The sequence below is a fragment of the Adiantum capillus-veneris genome, chromosome 10 (assembly GCF_014529385.1).
Source record: "Adiantum capillus-veneris isolate H3 chromosome 10, ASM1452938v2, whole genome shotgun sequence".
NCBI classification, from domain to species: domain Eukaryota; kingdom Viridiplantae; phylum Streptophyta; class Polypodiopsida; order Polypodiales; family Pteridaceae; genus Adiantum; species Adiantum capillus-veneris.
In genome coordinates this window covers 157920376-157944998 of record NC_140940.1, presented here as the reverse complement: position 1 = coordinate 157944998, position 24623 = coordinate 157920376, and positions in this window count along the sequence as shown.

The window sequence follows — 24623 nt, the reverse complement described above, 5'->3', positions numbered from 1 at the left end:
TTAGTTGCACAATCCCTAATAGACTCACCTTGTTTCTATTTGAAGCTATAGATTTGAGCTACCGTATTGTGTTTGATCCCCGTTTTGGAACATGCAGCTACAAATCCTTGAGCTAATGTATTTAAGTCCATGATTGACCTTTCTAGAATGTTTTTGAACCGTGTTATGCTTTTCCTTCTAATGTCATTCCAAATCCCTCAAATTGAGTATAGAAATCAAATATGCATTCTGCTCTTAGCACTTGCTTAAATCTTGCTAAGTGATCATATGGATCCCTAGATCCACGGTATTTTCTAATCCATTTTTGAAAATCAGCTGGTTTGACACGTCTATTTGGCTCAACTCCCGGTCTCCTGGAAGTTGGAACTGTTCCGAGTCCTTCAAACTAGCCTATTGGAAATCGTGACTCATGTAGCCTTGGATTGGCTTTAGTGTCACCCGATTGTATTTGTGATGAGGTAGTTTTTGGTTTTTTAACGTTACTCTCAAAAGATATATCGTGGAGTTTATCTCTTGGAATAGTTTTTGGTCCTTGGCCCAATATCCAATCCCTTATGGAGTACCCTTGGTATTTGGTTTGTTCCACCTCCTCAGGTAGGTTGGTAAATTTGTTGAACCCTTGTCTTTGATTTTAAAGATATAGATGATCTTCATGGGTGTTAGCTGTCCTGATTTGGCATGCAAAGTCTATAGAAGATCTTTGAGGTTTCTATCCTCCCAACAATAGACTTAGATTCTAGGATTATCCGTACTAAGCCATTTCGAAGGCTTCAAATCAGCTTGATCATATCCCTTGAATTCTAAAGTCGATGATCCTTATTTTGCTGCCAAATTTGGAATTATGGTATTTATCTCTAACCCCCATTTTTCTATCACGTCGGGGTTTTCAACTTGTAAATACTAAGTTCCGTATTTATCCATATACATTTTCCCTTGTTTGTTTGCCCTGATTTCCTCTTCAAACTCTATGTCACTGTCATCAATGTGAATGGCATGCTCTTCATTAGGATCCAGGTAAACCTGAGCTCCATGGTGATTAGTCTTATGAAAAGAGAGCATATGCTTATAACGCACTGTCGTTCCGATTTTTGAATGAGTCGAATAGGGAAGACATTTCAGATGTTGATTCTAAAAAAGTATCTGAGACTTCTTCAAAGATAGTGTCCAAGTGCTCTCCTTGATTCACACTATCTTTGGTGGATACTCTACTATCAATCTCTCCAAATATGCCTTGGTTTCATAGTATACGACCAGATCTAAGGTTCATATAGACTTGTGAAGCCTTGGATAGAGTACTTACCGTTGGATTGACTTGATTGCAACTTCTGTCAAGCTTTCAATTCCTTGTCTGCAACCTGATTTTTGTATAAATTTTAATCAAGTTAGCTATTCTTTCACAAAGATTGTACAATATTTTGCTAACTATTATGACTGGGCTATGTGTATCACTTCAATTTGAGCTAAGTGAGTCAGTAATTGAGACTTCAGATTCTACTTTTGTAAAAAGCCAAAGGACTAATCTCCAACCTCGAAACCGAGTGAACATGTACTAATTTGGATCCGATTGAACCCAAAAATTTCCCGGTAGCCTTGTATTATGCCGGTACAAGTTCAGAAGTCAAAAAGTTTGTCTTTGCGTCTTAGTAGTAAAGAATTGTGATTATTTGCTTTTCCCAATTTTTGGCACTTTCTGGCTTGATTTGCCAAGTATACAACTTGTTTAGGTCTGTGGACAGGTTTTACTAAGTTTAAACAAAATTTGCTCAAGTTATTAATTGTTTCGTGTCTAGAGTCTCAGTTTTCAAGAATCTGTCTTAAGTCTCACTTTTGTGATCCAAATTTCACCAAAATTGATTTGTGTGGTCTACTTGATATGCTTGACCTTGTGGTATACTCAAATGTGTAAGAATATCAATTTTTGTAACAGATGTAAATAATCACAATTATTTACTCCTGCTAGCATGATTCTATTTCAAGATTTATGTGTCTATTTAACAAGGAACACATCCTATTGCATTTACAATCATAAGTAGGAAGGAAACCTATTTTCAAATGATAAAAAAGCGGGATATTAGGGAAGAATAATAACAACAAGCAATGTGTTTAAGGCTCGGGGAGCACGTCTTAAACACGTAAGTTATCATGTGAGTTCAAATGAATGGGTCCCAAAATCTTAAAATTTTTATAGGATTATACTAATAGAAGGGGATTTTTAATTGATTTTAGAGAAAACCCCATAAGTTTTTGGAGAAAAAGGAGTCATTTTATAACCTTAAGCATGTAAGTAAAGGGTTTTTTTTAATACTCTTTGAATGCACGTTATATGAATAGTTTCTTAAAGGTTCACCCCTCAAGGATTATGATAAACATCATCATACAAAAAAGTGATTCTATTCCCTAATTACTAGTTGATGCATCCATTATACAACCACATACATGTATATTTAATTACTTCAAAAAATTTATTCATGTTCTTATTCTACACATGGATTAGCTTAGGTAGATAGAAAACTCAATCTTAACCCCACATACGTTTTATGATATAGACAAGAAGGAGGTTTAGCTCAATGGCTAGTTACCTTGTGGTTAATTGTTCTCCAATCAAAACAATACCTAGATGGGTGACCTCCGGGGAACTTTTGAGTTTTGATGAACGATTTAGTTTTATGTTCAAGCAACACGGACATCACTTCCATGAAGCTATCCCATTACTCCCCCCTTCAATTGTGCAAAACAAACTTGAAAGTAGACAAACTTGAAATGAATAATCATATGCTTTCTATAATGAGTTTTTCTTTGATGTGATCTATGCATGGTAAACACAAAACTTCGGAATGCACCAACTTGCAATCTTGAGACAAATAATCGAGAAAATTCCTTTGAGTGCTTATGCAAGAGTGAAACCCTTCCATTCATGGTAGTGTAAGAAAGAGTAAAGTTTTCTTATGTAAAAGTGAGAGCTTAAGCATGAATTAATTTAGAATGAGGAGTAACCCAATGTTTAAGGTATGCAATGGCATGAAGATGACAAGAAACTGTTACCTTGTCGTGTGTACGGTAAGAGTCTTCTCCTTGCTTTGGGTGATTGAAGAAGCTTGTTGATGTAGTCAACTCTCCCCCTCCTAGAGACCACCAGTTGTGCTACTTGAAAGAAGAGAATAGAAAGAAACAAGAGACATTCAAGTTATGGAGATCTTAGGGGTTATGAGAGAATGTAATGGAAAGAAGAAGATCAAGTTATAGGAAAACATGGTTATGGTTTTTGGCCATGGATTCTCTTGGACAGGAGGTGTGTGTAGGAGATACATCCAAGCTTCTCTACAACTTACTCTCTAGTTGCATCCTAAAAATGGAGGAAAGAAGTGAAAAATGAGAAGAGAAGCCCTGTGGGACGGGTGTCTAACCTCACTCCTATCTTATTACAGACATAGCGAGAACCATGAATATAGTTATCAATCGATGGGACGAAGATGGCTTCACTAGTGCATAGAGGCTACAAGACGTTTTCAATCTCTTGGAAAACAACAAACAAATCGCATCTAACTCAAGCTACACTCAAATGATTGAAATCACCAAAAGCTAATCGCTCATCGCAAACAAATCACATCTCTTACAGCATCAAATGACATCCAAATGTAACCAAACTTCTAGGACATGTTTATAAGACCTAAGCACACATGTTTATGACCTCAAATCCTACTTTAGGTCAAGTGCAAAAATTGCGATTATTAATAGTAGTGGATTTTTGACCTAGTCGTTTTCGACCTAGAATGCATCTAAATGCTCAGAAATGATGTCCCAATACCCCGCCTATACTTAGTTTTTGATTTTGAAGTGTAAATTTCTACTTATGATGAAATTAGGCGGCGGGTTGGCAACACCAAAATCTATGTATTACCATGAAATGCTTACATGAATGCATAGAGCTCTTACCTACGGTTGCAACGCAACAAACGCAATTGCAATGTGACAATCGGGGAGGGAGTAGGAAGCACGAGAAGGAGAGAAGTGAGCGCCGTTAGCTCACACTATGTATTTCATTATCCAAAACTTCTTAATAGCTTACAAAATTGGCTTTTATACCTTAGCCAAGGTTTTTTGGTGGTCAAAACTAATATCTGGGAGCTCTAACTAAAGACAAGTTGATACAATCTGAAGCTTGTCGCCCCGGCTCATGAATTACAAAGTTTATCCGGAAAATAGTGCTATCTCCTTGAGCAACTCTTCTTCTCTTTGTACCCGCCTTAATGCAAGGTCTCTGCGTTGTGACTGCTCTAGCTTTAGCTCGATCTTGAGATCTTTATTCTTCTTTTCCAGTTCTTTATACACTTCATTTATACCTTTGATCGAGGCAAGTGCGGGATTTTCTCTTATCTATCGCAAGAAGGTTGTCTGATCATTGGTTCTTTGCTCTGAATATTGTAATGAAGCATTTGCCATGTTGTACTACACTTGGATCTTTTGAACTGACAGAGTTGTAGTTAAGAGCTCGTTGGTAAGTTGTTCGTATTTGGTCTTAGAGGCATATGTTAACTTCGTGAGAAGTTCACCTAATTCCTCCATTTCCTTCTGCTATTTGTATTTTGCTAGCTGGTGTTGTTCAGCTTCAGCTTTGAGCGCTTGGATTTGTCTTTACAGTTTGGTGATGACAGTCATCATGTCCTCTAGTTCCCCTTGTAGAGCATCTATCACCATCTCCAACTCTCTAGCCTTAGCACTGCGGCTAAGTGCTGTTGATCACATTTTCTCTATCATTTCTTGCATTTGTTTGGCATGTTCATTTACTTGGAGAATTAATTCATCATTTGTCTGCCAGTCTTCTTGTTCTGTGAGCTGCCTAGATGTTTCAATAGTCTCTTGTCGCTCCTTGGGTGGGGTTGTGGTAGTCACTGGTTGATGCGGGGCTTCTACCTTTGTTTGCGGCTATGTCATTGCCTTTGCTGCTTTGTCTTCTTGAGGCTTCGTGGATGTCTTAGCTGTTTCCTGTTGGGTGGTTGTAGACGGGGTGGCCTCTATATCTTGTGCCTTTGGTTGCTCAAAACTACCAGTTTCTTGTGGTTCAAGACTTGCTATTCTTTGTGGTTCTGGCTCTTTTGCTTTGGCTTGCTCTGAAGTAGTTTCTTGTTGTTGTTTAAATCCTACTGCTTCCTGTGGTTCAGGTTCCTTTTCCTTGGTTTGGTCTCCCTCAATGGTTCTAAGTGTTGGTGAAGGTGGAGGGCTTGGCATGGGGTGGTCTTGCTGTTCCGTGGTAGGTGAGGTAGATTTAGGAGACATCTCTTCTTGATCGTGCTGTGTCTCTCCTTGTGATGTTGCCTCTACTTATCTTTCTTGATCTACTACCTCTTCTCTAGCTTTTCTCTCAACCTCTTGAGATTCTTTTAGTTTGAGGGCTTCTACCTCTGCATAGATTCTTTCCAGAAAATCATTGGGGTCCTTTGTCTCTTTCCTTGCAGGGTTCTTTGTTCTAGGTCCCTTTATCTCTTTTGGTGCCCACTTTGCCTGGTCCTCTCTTGCAACTTGGCAGCTTCTTTCATAGGTTTGTTTTTCCCTTTCAAACCTTGCCTTTTTTGGTTGAGGTTCTTCTTGATGTGCAGCCACTGCCTTCTTATTCATCTCCTCTTCATTGTCTCATCTTTTGCTGCTATGTGCCTCATGAGAGCTTTCTACAGACTCTTCATCAGATTTGTAAACTTTCTTTGACGAGTGGGTGGTTCTTGGAGATGGCTGTGCTGACATGATCCATGTGTTCTGATATGGGGCCGGTGGCAAATTGTTTGCCATGCCGATAGCATGTTATGCTATTCTTGTGAGTACCTCAGGTGCTCTCAGATAGGTTATCTTGCCCTCTTTCTTGGTACCCTTCAGTGTGGATAGAACATGTTGCACGTGATCAATGGGTTGCCTAGTTGTCGACTTCAACACTTGTGTGAAGATAGTTGCAACTGCATGATTAGGTGTTGTGTACCTTGGCAGTCTCTTTGCTAGAAAGTGGAAATGTTGGTGATGTAACCGTGCTAGTTTTTCCACTTGCTTCTGGATGAGATCAAAAAATGTTGGCACAATAGTCTCTTTGGTGAAAGTGTCTGCTGTTTTTTTGTCTCTAGCCCTCATGGTCATCCATTCTGTCGGTAATTTGAGAGCCTCAGCCACTATTTCTTTTGTAATTACCACTTCTACCTTCTGCCCTTGCTGGCAATAATTTGGGATGTTCCATCTTCTTTTATTGTTGACAAAAGTTCATAGGCTTTCTGAAAATCTACACCACATGGCTCTTGGCCGTAGAACTCTTTGAGTCCAAGCCTTATGTTAGCTTATTTTGTTTCAGGCTTTGCCGCGACATGATATACCTCTTTTGACAACAATTGTAGTTCTACCTAATGTCCTTCTTCACTTTTAAATCTGCCTGTGAAAATTGTTGTGTTGTTCTTCTCAAGATGTTCTTTGGAGAGATTTGTTTCCTTGGTTGTCTTTACTGAACTGGGGTCGAGTTAAAAGGGTGGCAGCTCTTGCAGCTTCTCTTTTTGAGTAACCCTCAAGGCCTTCTCCGCAGCTTGCATTGCTCTTGTTAAGTGAATAGAGTGCCAAAATTAGAAAATTTGACAGATTCCACTCTAAAATGTCCTTCAGTTTGAATTGCTGACAAATTGAGTCCAATTTGCTTCAAATCAATTTTTGAATATGCATAGATGCATAAAAACATGTAAAGATCAAAATCATAAAATCCAAGCAAAAATTTGCGACAAAAGTAAATAATCGAGATTATTTATAGCTAATGAATCTTTTCAACATTTTGCAATTCTGGCAGCATGGGCTTGAAATATATATCAATCAGATACTCTGAGTGAAGTGTGGGCTCATTTGAGTGCACAGGGTGAGAATGGTGCCAAATTTAGGCTTTCAATCTCTGAAACAGTAGATATAAAGGAATTTTGAGATTTTGAGCTCCAAATTTGTTTAAACTTGGTTAGTGGACTTAGGACATCATGTGCTTTGGTCCCATGAAGGCCAAGTTGCAATTTTCCCCCATATTGGTAAAAAAGTAAATAATCGCGATTATTAATGTTTTCATCAAAATGGACATTTTTTGGTGCAATTTGGTTCTAGGCATGATGTAGACCCTGTGTTGTGATATGAGGTGATTTGGATCAAAAAATGTGACTAATAACTTAGAAATTGGTTTGAAAGGACTTCTTTGCGTTTTTTGATAATTTTTCAAGTTATGATTGATCATTTTGACTCATACTTGAAATGTGGCATGTAATAGGTGTGCACAAGTGGAGATGAGGTGATGCTAGCATTTTCAAGCCAAAAATTTGCAAAAGTAAATAGTTGCGATTATTTACAGTAGTCAACCTTTTTTTGCAAAACTTGAAATTTTTGACCTGAACATATTCTATACACCTAAAACAAGTCCTAAATTGAATTTGGTAAAGTTTTGTCTTGTCAGTATCATTTCGTGGTTTGTCAACTCTGAAATCACCGGTTTTTGTGACTACATGGCCCATGGAGTTGGTTAGTAACTTTTGAGGTATGGACTTGTCCGCTACATAGTCCTCAAGCAACTCATCCAATTTTGGTCCATTTGGAGTCAGTTTGACTTAGTATGTCAAATATGATTCTTTGTAGCCTTCGAGTGGTTTTCTGCTTTTCGGGGGCTTGCCTTGATTGTTTTTTTGAAACCAACCATATACATTGTGTATAGACCCAGTCTATAAGCTATCTGTGGAGTCAGATTCCAATTCTGGTATCTGCCAAAAACCTAGCTTTTCTACTTGGGATCCCTCTCGACCCCTACCGAATGGTTAACTGTTGATAGAAGTGTTCTATTTTGTGGGCGCATAATATAGTTCAAGTCTTGTCCGATTTGGTTGAGCTGACCGGCCGCTATGGTCAATTTTTGGTCGTAGGACTTCGTGTACTGCTCAGATTCTATGGTTTTTTCCTGGGGTTTAGACTAGCTATTGGGCGTATAAAATGGATCATTGATAAGTATAGAACTTATCCCTCATGTTTTGTGTGAGACGGTGCTGTAAACAGGCGATTGTGGACTCCAAAAAAATGCATGCATCTATACTCGGACTTCCTCAACCATTTTTCCCCAAATTCCCCTGTAAGTCCTACCAGGCCTTGAAATCTATGCTAGACTCATAAAATTTCCCAATCAAATTCCTATAGCTCATCCTGCAAGAAGTCTGCAAAAGTAGGTATGGCCGCCAAATTTAGGCTTCCCGCTTCCATTTGCAAATTTGATTGAAAATTTTTGTGCTTGTTCGCCTTGTCCATTTGATCATTAATGTATCTTCAGTTTTTTCATCTGAGCTCATTTGCTATTTATTATCAATTTTTGACCTGTTTATTGAAAAATCAAAGAAAATAACAAAATGTGCTAAAAAAGCAAAGTGAAAATCCAATAATTAAGAAAATCCATTGACAAACACAACTTTATTGTTTTTTGTTGGATTTCTCCATTTTTAAGTTCCAATATCAAGAAAAATGATGAAAATTAACAAAAAAAGACTATTTCTTGCTGTTTTTTGATAGTGTATACACTATTTACACTAAGTCTTACCGTAACCGGAGCAAGATTTCTCGAGCAATGAGAAACCCGAGCGAGTAGCAAAGTTATTATACAAGTATGAAAACCATGTCATGATCCACAACAACAATCAAAACTACAATTTTAATGCAAGATTTGTTGAGCAATGAGAAACCTAATCGAGTAGCAAAGTTATTTTACAAGTATGCAAACCATGTCATGATCCACAACAACAATCAACACTATATTTTAAATTCAAATTCTAACAATAAATCTTATGCAATTCAACAATGCTCATACATCTACAAAGTTTCTAAACTATATCAATAAACAATTTTCATTCCCTACATCCAAAAAAGAGAGATTTTTTAAAGAATTGTAAGATAAAAAGTGGGATATTGATGCAAAATAGAGAGTAGCATGTTGTGCCTTTTCAACAACAACATTTAAAAATGTTTTAGTTTTCTCCAGTGTCCAGGACAACGCTAGAGACAATGTTTTAGTTTTCTCGAGAGTCGAAACATTGTCTCTAGCGCTGGAAATGTTTTAGTTTTCCGCTGCAATGTTCTTGCATCTCCTTGGAGCTACGTCACATTAACCAACTCTTGCGGACACCGTATTCTGTGTTGAATCGGTCATGAGAGATGTTTCTGTTTATCTGCAGATTGTTCCGAAATGCTTGCCTATTCAAATTTTCAAATAGGTTATCAACAGAGCTGGACGAGGAGTGTGTCTGAAGCCAAAGGCTCATCAAACCATGACTTGCACTAGTGGTAATATTTCCCAATGCCTACGGAGTGCACATCACCGACTCCTTCCACATTTGTATTGAGCACCAGATTGAAGTAGGCGTGACCATTCATGGTGAAGTGGATGCTACCCTTCTTGGCTGGCGGTACTCCACAAGCACGATCCTGTACACTCTAATCTTCTCAAACGCTGGCTGCGCCATGTCAAAGTGCTCGAGAGGTGGGTTGCACCAGCCGCCCGCATTGTTGGGCAGGGCATTGTTGGGAGCACACAGATTGGTGGCTGTGACCGTCACCGATTCTTCAGCAATGCACGACTGCGGGTTGGACGATGCATCGCACCGGATCTCGAAGCAAGCATCACAATTGCACCATCATAAGCTTTTTTACCCTCATGTCCACTTTGACATTTATTTATTTGCCCTTTGTCGTTTGCATCGCCAACAGCCTGCTGCCTGATAGCATCATGGCAGTTTTCTCAGTACCACTTGGGACCTCTCTCTCTCTCTCTCTCTCTCTCTCTCTCTCTCTCTCTCTCTCTCTCTCTCTCTCTCTCTCTCTCTCTCTCTCTCTCTCTCTCTCTCTCTCTCTCTCTCTCTCTCCCCCGACTCGCGAGTCTCTGTCTTAGTCAAAAACAGGGCTAGAAAAATGCATTTTTCCTAACCAAAGAAAATAAGGACAAACTTGAAATTCTCCCTGTTTTTAGGTCAAAATTTGAAGCTTTTGCAGGTAATTACACTAAAACTTGAAATTCCAAGTTTTCTTCAAGGAAAACTCAAAATCTCAGCCGGTTAAAATACACTAGACCTCCGTTTTTTCTAGCACTGGTAAAAAAGAAACTCTCTGAAAGAGCGCGCGCTCTTTCAGAGAGTTTCTTTTTTAAGAGAGAGAGAGAGGGAGGAGACGCAGGGCCGCTTGTGGACAGGGGATGCTTCCAACGCTGCATCAGCTGCTCTCTGCATTATCCTGTTATGCTTTTTCTGGAAAAGCAAGAAGAGCGGTGGAGGCCGTTCTTCCTCATGGCTGTCGCTTCCTTCTCATGGAGGCAACTCACACTCTATTGTAAGCAAGCTTTCGACAACTTCTCGAAAGAGTGGCACGGGCAGCTATGTCTCATCTGTGCCATCCAACAACTGCAGATACTTCACCTTCTCTAAGATCTTGGAGATGACGAGCAATTTTGATGAAGGGTGTGTGGTCGGAGTAGGAGCTTTTGGGAAGGTTTACAAGGGGGTATTGGAGGATGGGACCAGTGTTGCAGTGAAGAGAGGAAACCCTACCTCAGAGCAAGGTGTAATTGAGTTTCAAATAGAGATCGAGCTTTTGTCGAAGCTTCGACAGAGACATTTGGTCTCTCTCATTGGGTTTTGTGAGGATCATTAAGAGATGATCTTGGTTTCGTGAGAGTGGGCACTGATCAAGGAGCGTGATGAGTCATGACCTAGTTGCTGTCGACCTGGCTGAGCAGTTCCATCAGTAGTACAGCCCACGATGTTGTTAGAGAGAGGGAGCTGGCTAAGGACTTAGGCAAAACTACAGGCTTGATGAATTCCACTCTCTCTTGATTGCTTGCTGTCGACCTGGCTGAGGGCGTAGGTGGAAGTGCGGTCTTTATCACACACACACACACACACACACACACTTTTTAGTAATCAGGCTCAGGGCCATTGCTAACTTGACAAGCAATCAATAGACTTGGCAAGCGGCCATTGCTAACTTGACGCACCTGCCATCGACTGCCAATCCATGGCACCGAGCTGAGCGGCTCAGATAATGGCCATGGCTGCAATGTGATTGTTGGCCCGCTTTTTGTAGTGCTGGCCATATTCATCATGGACGTCTTGGGCATCGTGGCAAGCTTTATCGGCCGCATCTAAGAAAAAAGCAACATGGAGAAAGTTGTGTTAGGTTGCATTCCTTATAACTTGAGTGGATTGAGTGTTTGCAAGCCATGGGCTGGAGCATCAATCGCTTGAGGAGATCCTGAAGGGAGCAAAGGGAGTTGGAGGAATTTGAAGCATCCGAGCTCTTGGGCTGTAGGGGTTCTCTCTTGACTACCATGTGCACGCCCGTAATTTAAGAAAGATTACCTCAAGAAAGCTTTCCAATGTACGCCAATGCCCAAGTGGCAAGCCATTTGTGAGTGTTGAGGTAGTGGTCTTCTTGCCCACGGTTTGATGCAATCGCTTCCCAAGCACTGCTCACTGAATTCCACGTTGGCTACTCACTCAATTCCACCTATGTGGCTGTCAAGAGTTGGGTGCACCTCTTGGAGGGAGTTGCTGCCACATCGCAACATATCCTCTCATTTTAGCATAGATATATAAGATGTGCCTTTTCTATTTATTTTGTGTAGCTTTGCTATTTACTATCCTTCATTAGGAAAAATATGAACCCTCTAGGGGACCTTTGGGATTAAGGTTAATTAGAGGCCAGCCAATGAGAAGAGGGTGGTGGACACACTCTATGCCCTCAAAAATGTAGGGGGACAAAGTAGTCTTACACTTCTTAAATGGGCTCTTACCTAGTGAGAAGGTGGGGGGGGGGGGTGGGTGGGCCATATGGAACCTCCAACTTTCCTCCTTTTTGATCCGGTTTTGAAAAAATCCCAAAAATTTGAAATTTTTCAAAAATTTAAAAACTCAAATTTCATCTTCTGAAAACCCCCCTAAAACTATTTTATGGTCAAAAAAGCATTTTTTGATCTCAAAAAGTCAAAACGTGCATCCAAAAACCCTAAAATTCAATTTTTAAAAAATCTTTTTTTGCTATCCAGAGCTCCCCCAAAAGTAGTTATTAGGCAAAAAGTGATTTTCTCTCTCTAGAACCCCTTTTCCAACCCCTCCTTGGTTGCAACCATCACACTCATCCTCTACTCCAACACTCTCTCTCTCTACACCATCTCCATTGTTGCAGCAAGGAAGATCCTCTCTCCTCCCCTACCACCTTCCATTGCCACACCAAGCAAGGGTTATCCACCTTCTCCTCCCAGTTCCACACCAAGCAAGGGTTGTCCACCTTCTCCTCCCATTGCCACAAGGGTTAACCACTTTCTCATATCACTTTATCCCACCTACATTGTAGCAACAAGCAAGGTTCTTCTCCTCCTCCTAGTTTGCTTTGCTCAACCATGGCCAAATCTACTTCGCAAAGGCGGCCAAAGGATGAGGTCACAGCACTTGCATGCCACAACACTAGAGGTGTAGATGATGAGTGGGTGCCACAAGAGTTCACCAAAGGTTCTTTGGTATACATGCAACCATCTGCTGTTGGCCCTCATCGTGTGCGGAATCATGCAAACTTGGATCTTCATTGGAAAGGAAAGGTCCTTGGCTTCAAGAACCACAAAGACAAGGGGATCGTAGCCATTGTGCAACATGTTTTCTCAATGTCAACCATGCACTTGCAACAACCACCTTGATTTCCAACACATTGCAAGTACATGTTTTGAGAATACAAAGCTAGGTGTGAAATCACAGTGTAATGTTATTATGGATTCCTACTTAACATTTGTTATGCATTTATAGTCATATTTCCATCCACGTTGGTGGAGGAGCAGCCACTACATAGTCTCTCCTGCACATTCAATGCTATACATGCGGATATTGGAGCAATAATGTTCCCACATCTTTGCCCAACCAAACTGGTTCAAAGAAGTATTTTCTTCTATTCTCACTCCTATATTGTCCCTACTTCTACACAAGCATTTGGAACGCTTGAACCCATCAAAGTAACTTTCTTATTAAGTATGGAGTGGCCGGTCCCAGATTTGTGGTCGGTAGCATCTTTCAAGCAAAAGATGATAATGGATGTCCAAAACTCTTTGAAATACTGTAAAGCTTCTAGGTCTCTGGGCTTGAGTTGGTGTTTGCCTATTCATTGTTTTGTGCACATTTTTAAAGAGTTTGGATTTGTGGAGACTACCACAATGCTTGTATGTAAAGATGCGCATTACGAGGAATTAGGAAGGCTTTTAGAAGAGGACTAGGGTTTTGTGGAGGGCATGCACAACGGAGACCAGTACCGTTGTAAGGTTGGAGCTTCAGGTATTGGAATGCTCTATTTGAAATCCCGCACCTCCTTGTACATACAATTTCACTATGATCGTTGGATGTGCAAGCTTGGAGTGTGGACTCCCTTACAAAGTGTAGATGGCGCTATTGCAAGCTTTGACATTGCAGGGAAGATGCCCAACAATGCTTTGGAGGCAGTCCAAGTGAACAAGCATTGGACTCTCAGTAATGTTCGAGAACATTTGGTTATTATGGGTTTTGAGGCCCTTCAACAAGCACAATTTCGTTTACAAGGTCACAAGGTGAGAATCCTTCCACCACATTTTCAATACATCATGGTTTGTCGATCATTAGATGCTTATTGCAATGAATGTTCGCAGATTGGGAAGAGAATGGAAGACAAATTGAAGGTCGAGGAGGACTGGGGGATAGATGGAACTATGCTATCGATCTTATAACTTTGTAACTCTTGCAATTTTCATATTGATTCCCGCTGTAATCAACATGATTTGCTTCGGCAAATCATGCCTTTGAATATAATTTTTTGCATTGGGATGAGAAATCATTTTTTGGTGAAAGTGCCTTTTTTTTATGTCTTAAAAAAAGGGTCCATTATAAAAGGGGGGCCACCTAACTCATTCACTATTTTCACTTTTGCAACTCTTGAGCTCCTCCACTCTCTATCCACACCCCAGGCTAGACATGGATTCTGCCACAGCCTTTGCATCTGCACCCACATCCACCCCTTTGTCACGCTTCATCCTCTTCCTCGAGGACACCAAATACAAAGGGAAGTTGGACCTCCACACCTTTTTTACTCGTCTCCCTAACCTTGACGCCACAGTTTCCCTTCACATGGATGCATTTGAGGAGATTTCTGCGTTCATGGAGGAGCACATCATAAAATATTCTGTATCTATCCCCCCACATGCAGGGATCTGGGTGCCTTGCGATCTTTTGCACTATATACACAGAGGTGATCGCCCATTCTCCAAGCGGTTGCAACGATTCCAAGAAATTGCAACCAATGCAGGCCATTACTTGGACAAGCAAGCCCCTAGGGTGTCAGTGCTCAAGAAGCGAAAGTTGGGGGTGGAGTACCTTTCTCGGCTCGCAACATTTATCTTCTTGGTGAGCGAGGAACCTGATTTGGAGGAGCTCCTCTTACCACACCTTCAAGTTGGGTCCTTTATCAAGGACACCAAGGAGAAGCAGGTTATCCCCATGAACCCTGCAGCGGAAGGAAAAGCACACCGGCTCGAGTACCCTAGGGGTCTTGAGGAAGTGGTTGAAAAATCCATAGTTGCGGTTGGCCCTAGTGACACTCTAGTGCCACTACCACTGACGGATGTGGAAATCCCAGAGGTAGAAATCAGCCGCTTCTCCTCAGTGTTAGTGGATGGGGAGGAGTATGTGTTCCTGCATGATTTGGAAAAAGCATTTGGCCTACGCATGGATGAATGCTTGAGCGTGCTATGCAACAGAATAAAATGTCCCTTAGACAATACGCCAGATGCCCTAGAAAGCAAGCTCTTGCCAGATGGGGACTCTGTTGTTGACACTATTGCAGTTGTATGTGCGGAGGTCCTGGCAGCAGAGTAGTTGCACATGGCTGATGAAGATTTCCAAGCCACGCAAGCCAAGGTTGAGGTTGCTAGGATGCCTATGCCATTATGCGACCTCCCATCTGATGATACAAAACTTGTATCTATGGTGCATGGGAGCGTTGACTTGGATGCAAAGGGCAATAGGGAGGAGGACGACAAGGAGCAGGAGGTACATTGTATCCTAATTTTCATGTTACTATTTTATCCTTCATTGTCTTTTTTCTCAACTATCATCGGTTTATGACAGGATGTTGTGGAGGTTGATGATTTTGCTGCAAGGACGGGTGGCAAGCGGACGGGCTTTGGACCTCAAGCTTCCCTTGCGCATTACCTAGGACAACTTCCCCCTGGCGATGTGGCCATTATCCATAATGAATTTACTCCCCAAGCCCATTTTATGACTTGGTCGTTAAAAGATTTGAGCAAGTTTTTGTGTTTGAGCACCATTGCTCAAACTGCGCATCAAGTGTTCCTAGTGCGTAGATCCCTTGTATGCACAGCGTTTGGCACTGGCTTTCGTGGTAAAGTGCTTGCCCAGATAGGGATACATGCTTCCATTGGTTCAACTGACCCAAATGCCATAGCGCAGTCCCTCTTGAGTGGGGAGTTGCCTTACGCGCAAAATAGGCGCCAGGAAATGGTCAAAAAAAATTATGAACTCCTTAGATACATGATGTAAAATCACCGTGCTAGAAGGAATAAAAAATATTTGAAATTGTCTCTCTATATTGCAAATTCTTTTGAATCTGATTTGTCAATCTTGAAAATTGTTTCAATTGGTGATATGATTTTTTTTTTGATTGGTGACTTTGTTATTTCAAGTTTTGTATGTAATTGCAGTCAATTTCAGTATATTTGTGCTTTTTAAGTACCCTAGGGGGTAGATTAGCCTATAAGGGGCAAAAAAATGCCTGGCCACAAGGGAACGCAAATGGCCCATCCATCAGTTTTGGATGGGCCATTTGCGCTCCCTTGTGGCCAGGCATTTTTTTGCCCCTTACAAGCCAATATACCCCCTAGGGTACTTAAAAAGCACAAATATACTACAATGGATTGGTTCTGCATCATTCATTTAAATGCACCCTTTTTATGGCAATTCCAGCATATGTTCAAACTCAAGGACACTAGAAAAGCTGAAATCAATTATGAAATGAATTTTCCAGCAGACTATCAACTGCTTTAGCTCTACCTAGTACACCCCTCCACCAAAAAGTCCAATTACATTGGACATTTGAAAATTCCAAATTAATGTTGCATAGACACTTGGTTTTATTGGGGTATAAAGCCCAATGTGGTCGCCCAGGTAAGTAGGCGGGGCGCCAGGTATGTACACATATTCTTTTGTAAAAACCTAATAAGAACTCACTATGCTCTACAAATTACAATAGAGCGAGTTCACCATATCGTCGTGCTCTTCTTCTCGCACTCTCTCTCGCGTCGCACTTCCGCTCGTACTCCTTCAACTGGTATCAGAGCTCAGATCGAGGCTCGGGGCAGCACTCCAGGAGGCTAGAGTCACCAGCTCAGATTGGAGTGAAATTCGACAGGCAAAGAGACGGCCCCATATTGGTGTGCTCAGAATTTCATTCTGAGGTCATCTCGGTCACCGTTCGGCTTCGACAAAGTTCTGCGCAGGCCATTTTCGACTACGTGGTCTCAGCGGGTGCAGATCCGACTCTGCAAATTTGGGGTTTTCGGCCTACAACTGCAGGTGCTGAGGATATCGACACTCCCAGAGTGTTGATTTGTGGCTATCTACACATCGAAGGACAGCTCACAGTTCTTGGAGGCGTGTCACATACGACACGGGCGCATCTACACACAAACTGTAGGCGACATCTACTAGTTCATCAAGTAGCTTGTGTTTGCTTCTTGATATTCTAGATTTCATCCTGACATTGCAGGTACTTCCACATGGGATGTATTGTCAGAGATGATGTATGTCTGTTGAGGGTTTGCTGGCTGTGAGTCACGCAGCAAACAACCACCGCAGCGGTTACAGCATACAGTGGGAAATTTGTGGATGTATGACTTTGTGGGAAGTCTATGTACTGTCAGATTTACTGCAGCCTTTGTTGAGGGTCGAGTGAGGTTTTATTGAGTTGGGGGATTCTTGAATGTTGAGATCCTTTCGGTGATACAGGTCTTGGAGCGATCCCTCAAGCACCCTTAGATAGGCAGCTAGGATGTATTGACTGTGAGTTAGACAGTTGGGATTGCATCTTTGCTTTACTGCTGTTGAGGCATTGTTGCAGTCTATGCTTACAGGACAGTGACAGGACAGTCAGAGACAGTAAAGGTGCAGGACAGGTTTACCCACAGCTTACAGTGTTAGAGAGACAGTGGTTTTTTGAGCTGTTTTTTGGTCTGTTTTTAGTACACCAGAGCCATTTTACAAAGGAGACTCTGCCAAAATTTCTACAGAATCTGAAGCTTTCTTGGTTCATTTGACAGGTTGATATTGGTTCAGAGGTCAGTTTACAGGGGAAACTCTGCTGAATTTTTCCCAGGAAAGTAAACTACTGTGAAGCGTAGCTATGGCTGGATCACAGGACACTGCTCTTTACAATATCAAGAAGCTAGATGGAATCAATTTCCCATTGTGGAAGAAGCAGATTTGGCACGTGTTGGTACAAAAGAAGCAGATAAAACCTATAAAGCTCAAGGGGATAAAACCAGAAGATATGGACGAAGATGAATGGAGCGAAATTGATGAATTGGCACTTTCTACCATTATGCTGACTTTGGCAGAAAGCGTTTACTTCAATGTAGCAGACAAGATTTTGGCTTATCAAGCATGGTTAAAGTTGAGTGATCTTTATGAGAAGCAGAGTGCAGCTTCACAGGTATACTGGCTTAAGAAGCTTGTTGACTTGAAGATGAAAGAAGGGATACCTATGTCCAATCATCTGAATGAATTCAACACAATCTAGAGTCAGTTGTGAGCTCAAGGTGTCAAGTTTGATGAACCTGTTAGAGCTATGTTCCTGTTGATCACATTGCCGGAAAGTTGGGACACTTTTCGCACAGCTTTGAGTAATTCTGCACCTCCAGATGGTTTGAACATAGCAGGTGTAGAAGGAAGTCTGCTTACTGAAGAAACCAATAGAAAGACAATGGACAAAGGCAAAAGAACAGCCTTAGTTCTCAGGGGAAGGACCAAAGAAAAGTACAAAGGTGGAAAGAGGAATCAGTCTCGTAGCAAGTCCCGCAGTGCTAAAGGCAAGAGTGACATAGAATGCTACCATTGTGGCAAGAAGGGTCACATGAAAAGAGACTGCAGAGAATGGAAAGCAGAAAAAGTTAAAGAGAAAGCTGAAGACCATGGTGAGAAGAACAAGTCCTCAGTGAAGATTCAAGAAATAAATGTGACAAACACTATTGCAGAGGATGATAGTCTAGTGTCAGGATACATCTACTTCTTGAAGAATACAATGGACTCAGCTCTTCTTACAGCATCTGATGGAAATGCACTGAGTGACTGGATTATAGACTCAGGGGCATCACTTCATGTGTCTCCAAACAAGGAGTGGTTTACCTCTTATGTGACCACTAAAGATCACGTTCGGCTAGGCAATGGGCAGACATGTGAGATCTTAGGTGTTGGAGATGTACAATTGAAGTTTCAGAATGGCTCTTCTTTCACGCTGAAGAATGTGAGACATGTTCCCGCAATTACAAAGATCTTGATCATCACAGGTTCACTTGATGATGCTGGCTACGTCACCACTTTTGAACAAAACATGTGGAAGATATCCAAGGGTTCTATGAAAGTAGCACATGGAGTAAAGTATGGAGGACTTTACATGATTTATGTATCAAATGTCTCTAAAAATGTAATCAATGTAACCGAGCAGCCGAACGTTTCTTTGTGGCATAGCCGGTTAGGACATATGTCCAAGAAGGGAATGGAAATCTTGTCTCGTTCTGGTTATTTGCCTGGATTTTCATTTAATGATTTTGAATTCTGTGAACATTGTTTGTATGGTAAGCAAACAAAGCATCCACATAAGCATAGAAGCAGTAGAAGAGATAAACAGTTGGCACTTGTTCATAGTGATTTGTGTGGACCTATGCCTAACCTATCTCTAGGGGGAGCTTCTTACTTTATGACATTTATAGATGATTACTCGAGAAAAGTATGGGTTTACTTTCTCAAGCACAAGGATGAAGCGTTTAGTGTTTTCAAAACGTTTGTGACACTTGTGGAGAATCAGAGTGGCAAGAAGCTTAAATGCTTACACACTGACAATGGTGGAGAGTATGTTTCAAAAGCCTTTCAGGACTTTTGTGAGTCAAAAGGTATAACGTGAACTTACTGCTCCTTACAATCCTCCTCAAAATGGTGTTGCTGAGAGGATGAATAGGACCATACAAGAGAAGGTCAGAAGTATGTTGTCTAATGCACAACTGCCAAATGGGTTTTGGGCTGAAGCTATATCAACAACTGTTCATCTTGTAAATAGATCTCCTAGCAAGGTTTTGCAGAAGGATTCAGTGCCAGAGATGGTATGGTCAGGCAAAATGCCCTCATACAAGCATCTCAGAGTCTTTGGCTGTGAGGCATATACTCACGTTCCAAAGGAGTTTAGGAACAAACTTGAGCCAAAGAGTAGAAAGTGCATCTTTCTAGGCTATGGTAATTCTGGTGAGATGGGGTATAGACTTTGGGATCCCGAATCCAGAAAGGTTGTCCGCAGCAATGATGTTCACTTTAATGAATCCAAATATCATTCTAAACCAGAGAGGGTTGAGGAGATTAGAAGAGTTGTCTTCCAAGAAGATGGACCTGCACGTGCAAGACAAAATGTCAGGGCTCAAGAGGATCAAGGACAGGATAGAGTGGAACCACAGGTTGTGGTTGAGCCTGAGCCACCTATTGTGCGTAGATTTGGACGTGTCACGCGACCTCCTGATAGGTTTGTTCCATCTATGAACTATGTCATGTTGACTGATTGCAATGAGCCTTCATGTTACAAGGAAGCAGTGCAAATGAAGGACTCTGGGAATTGGCAATTGGCCATGCAGTCAGAGATGACAGCTCTGCATAAAACAAGACATGGAAGCTAGTTAAATTACCACAGGGAAAAAAGGCTCTACCTTGTAAATGGGTTTACAGGTATAAGATCACGGCTCATGATAGTCAGCCAAAGTACAAAGCAAGGCTTGTTGCCAAGGGCTTTAAGCAAGAACAAGGCATTGAATTTGATGAAGTCTTCTCTCCGGTGGTCAAGATGACTACATTGAGATGATTTCTTGCATTGGTTGCCATATTAGATTTGGTGTTGCACCAAATGGATGTCAAGACAGCGTTCTTGCATGGTGATTTAGATGTGGAAATTTACATGCAGCAGCCAGAAGGGTTTGTTGAGAAAGGCAAGGAAGATTTGGTATGCCAGTTGTTAAAGAGTCTTTATGGCTTAAAACAATCACCGAGGGCATGGTACCATAAATTCCACAAGTTTATGCTTTCTCAAGGCTACAAACATAGTGAGTTCGATCACTATCTATATACAAAGAAGGCTAAGGATGGCAGTTGGCTGATCCTTATTTTGTATGTGGATGACATGTTGATTGCTGGCAAGCACTTGGAAGAAATTTCAGCTTTGAAGTCAAAGATGGCAAAATCGTTTGACATGAAAGACATGGGTGAGGCAAGTCATATACTTGGTATGCACATTGAGAGAGACAGATCAAAGAAGTTGATTTGGTTATCTCAAACAGAGTATATTGACAAGGTTTTGCAACGTTTCAATATGGAGAAGGGAAAGGCACAGAGTGTTCCATTGCCACCATATGTGAAACTTAGCAAACAAGATTGTCCTGTGTCTGAGGAAGAAAAGGCTGAAATGGATAAGATTCCATATGTGTCTGCAGTGGGTAGTTTGATGTATGCAATGATTGCTACTCGCCCAGACATTGCATTTGCAGTGGGAGTAGTAAGTCGATACATGTCAAACCCAGGCAAGAAACATTGGGAGGCAGTGAAAGGAATATTGAGATACCTGAAAGCTACAAAGAGTATGCGTATATGCTATGTGAGTCAGGAGCTAAGTGTAAAGGGTTTTACAGACTCAGATTATGCAGGTGACTTAGACAACCGAAGTTCTACGTCAGGGTATGTCTTTACATTGGCTGGTGGAGCAGTATCATGGCGTTCTAGATTACAAGATTGTGTTACTCAGTCTACTACAGAGGCTGAATATGTTGCAGCATCAGAGGCATGCAAAGAATCAATTTGGCTTAATCGACTAGTAACAGATTTGGGAGTCAAAGAAGAGATGCCTGTGTTATATTGTGATAGTCAAAGTGCTATACAATTGGCTCGCAATCCAGTTTATCACTCAAAGACAAAGCATGTGGATGTGAAGTATCATTTCATCAGGGAAATGCTCGAGGATAAGCAACTTCAGCTTGTCAAAGTTCACACCACAGAAAATCCTGTTGATCTACTTACAAAAGGACTTCCCTCAGAGAGCTTTGCGCATTTTCGCAAGCAGTTAGGTGTAGGGTAGTACATCACTTCTCTACATCTCTTGTATATTAGCTTGTATAGTATCTTCTCTCACACTTAAAGTACCGCATTGGAATTTAAGTGGGAGGTTGTTGGGGTATAAAGCCCAATGTGGTCGCCCAGGTAAGTGGGCAGGCCGCCAGGTATGTACACATATTCTTTTGTAAAACCTAATAAGAACTCACTATGCTCTACACATTACAGTAGAGCGACTTCACCATATCGTCGTGCTCTTCTTCTCGCACTCTCTCTCGCGTCGCACTTCCGCTCGTACTCCTTCAGGTTTCACAATATGTTATTTGTTTTGATATCCTATGTAACATTTAATGGCCTGATAGCTTATGTGTAGCGGAAATTAGCATGAACATAGGGGGCATTTCATTAGAATAGATTCCTAATGAGAATTACAAGAGTGCTTGGGTGGAGAGAGAAACAAAAAGCATAACACCTAGTTAGATAGCATCGACAATACTTTCAAAAGAGAGAGAAATTAAGCTATTGACAAAAATTGAGGACCGGATTTTCATGGAGCCAATCCCCCCTCCAAAAGGCTTTGTATTATGGTTTCTCCCATCAAGAGAGACATTGTACAATACAATTCTTTGTGTTCCTTCAAGACTAGCTAGTGCAATGAAGATGGAAACTTCATGCACTAAGAAAAACACTTAACAAACACAACTTGAATTATCCCCGTTCTCAGACCCAAGACCTCCCACACCTTCGAAGATGGTGAGAGCTAGCAGGGTATGAGAGTAGATTGAGAGGAAGAAGGAGTATCTTACTAGAAAGATGTACATCTCCTCACATGATCACTCATATGTAGCATAGCTTAGCTTAGTAATTAGCTTGGTAGAGGAGATGAGCATGCATTGAAGCTTGGCTCTTGGTTGGATTTGCATCCACATGCCAAGAGAGTGTTGATGTAGGCTTCTATCTCACAAGCTTGGAGTAGGTGATGAGTTCTCCATTAAAGCTTGGGAAGAGATAGTCTTCTCTTTCTTCACACATGAGCTTGTGTGAGTGTGTGTGTGATAATGCCTTGCAAAAATAAGCCCCCCTCTCTCTCTTGGGCGAGCCCTCTTGCTAATTGCTCTTGTTGAAGCCTCACTGGCCCTCCCCAAGTCAAGCCAATTACAATTAAGCAGCATAAGTGATAGCCTTCTGACATGTGTCCCCCTTTCCCCTTTTGTGAGAGCTTTAGGTAATTAAATAATTAAACTAAACTCTCATTGGACCCCTTTGCCTCCTGGCCAATAGGAATCAGGCAAGCCATGGGGCTCCTGAATGCTCATTGGACCCCTTGGGAGACTGCCCAATAGTCTTCTAGGAGACTTAATTCTCCTTGGTTTCTTTTATTAAATGTTTTTAAATTAATTAAACTAGATATACTCTAGCTTAATTCTCATTGGTCCACTTCAAGGGTCATCCAATAGAAATTGGGCACACCTTGTGGGCATCTGGCCTAGGGAGCTGACATGTGTCCCTCATTCCCTTTGTGTAAAGGGAGCCTGTGTGTGTGTGTGTGGCTTTCTCTCTCATCCCCTACCTTTAGGGCTCGCCCCCTCCCATGTAGGGATGTGCAAAGACTTTTAGGGCACACACAAAGCATCCAATTTTCCCTAGGGTTGACCTTTGGACACAACCTTTGAATTTTGGAACCTTAGCATTTTGGAAGTCTTAATGGGCTGAACCTTAGGGTCTTTTTAGCCCATTGTTGCACATGGATCTTTTGCAGATGGCCCCCCCTTTGGATCCCTATTTTCCCTCCTTTGGATCCCTACTGTGGCCGGTCTTCTAGCTTAACCAATATTCTAGCTTTTTCTCCCCTGGCCTTCCCCACATTAAATGATCACTTTAATATGAGAAAATAATTTAGGAGAATTAGATATTGATTATTATGACATCCTATAAGGAATTCAAAGCTTGAAATGACCAAAAAAAGGTGTCCACAAGGATCCATATAAAATATTGATGGAAAACCAATAGGTTTTAGTAAATTTGTGCATTTTAAGTACCCTTGGGGGTAGATAAGCCTAAAAGGGGTAGAAAAAGGCTTGGCCACAAGGGCGCACAAATGGACCATCCATCAGTTTTGGATGGGCCATTTGTGCGCCCTTGTGGCCAGGCATTTTTTTGCCCCTTATAAGCCAATCTACCCCCTAGGGTACTTAAAAAGTACAAATATACTGCAATGGATTGGTTCTGCATCATTCATTTAAATGCACCCTTTTTATGGCAATTCCAGCATATGTTCAGACTCAAGGACACTAGAAAAGCTGAAATCAATTATGAAATGAATTTTCCAGCACACTATCACCTGCTTTAGCTCTACCTAGTACACCCCTCCACCAAAAAGTCCAATTACATTGGACATTTGAAAAATACAAATTAATGTTGCATAGACACTTGGTTTCACAATATGTTATTTGTTTTGATATCCTATAAGGAATTCAAAGCTTGAAATGAACAAAAAAAGGTGTCCACAAGGATCCATATAAAACATTGATGCAAAACCAATAGGTTTTAGTAAGTTTGTGCATTTTAAGTACCCTTGGGGGTAGATAAGCCTAAAAGGGACAGAAAAAGGCCTAGCCACAAGGGCGTGCAAATGGCCCATCCATCAATTTTGGATGGGCCATTTGCGCGTCCTTGTGGCCAAGCTTTTTGTGGCCCCTTATAGGCTTATCTACCCCCAAGGGTACATAAAATGCACAAATTTACTGAAATTGACTGCAATTACATACAGAACTTGAAATTACAAAGATAATAGACAGAGTAGACACAGCTGTTGATCATATTGTCATTGGAAAGTCAAATCATTAAAAAGATAAGGGTGTGCAATACAAAAAGAGGGGTAACTTCGGCTAATGCTCGAAGTCTCGTCGCAATCGACGTGCAAGCTGCATATCTTTTGACTGTATTGTCACTCGCTTTGCATGAATGGCGCATAGGTTGGTATCTTCCAACACCGAAATGATGTGGGCCTCTGCAGCTTCTTGAATAGCCTCTAGAGCTATTTCTTGCATTCTATATTGATTTCCATAGCTTTGAAGCACCTCCTTCACAGTGCGAGCAAAGGGGGCACGTCGAATCAAGAGCTCCGTCGTCTTCTGGTAGTGGCGTATTTTTGCAAATGCGCTTGCTATTTTTCGGCGCCGCTGCGGTTGTCTTGGGGGCACTTGCACATTTGCTGGCGGGCGGCGT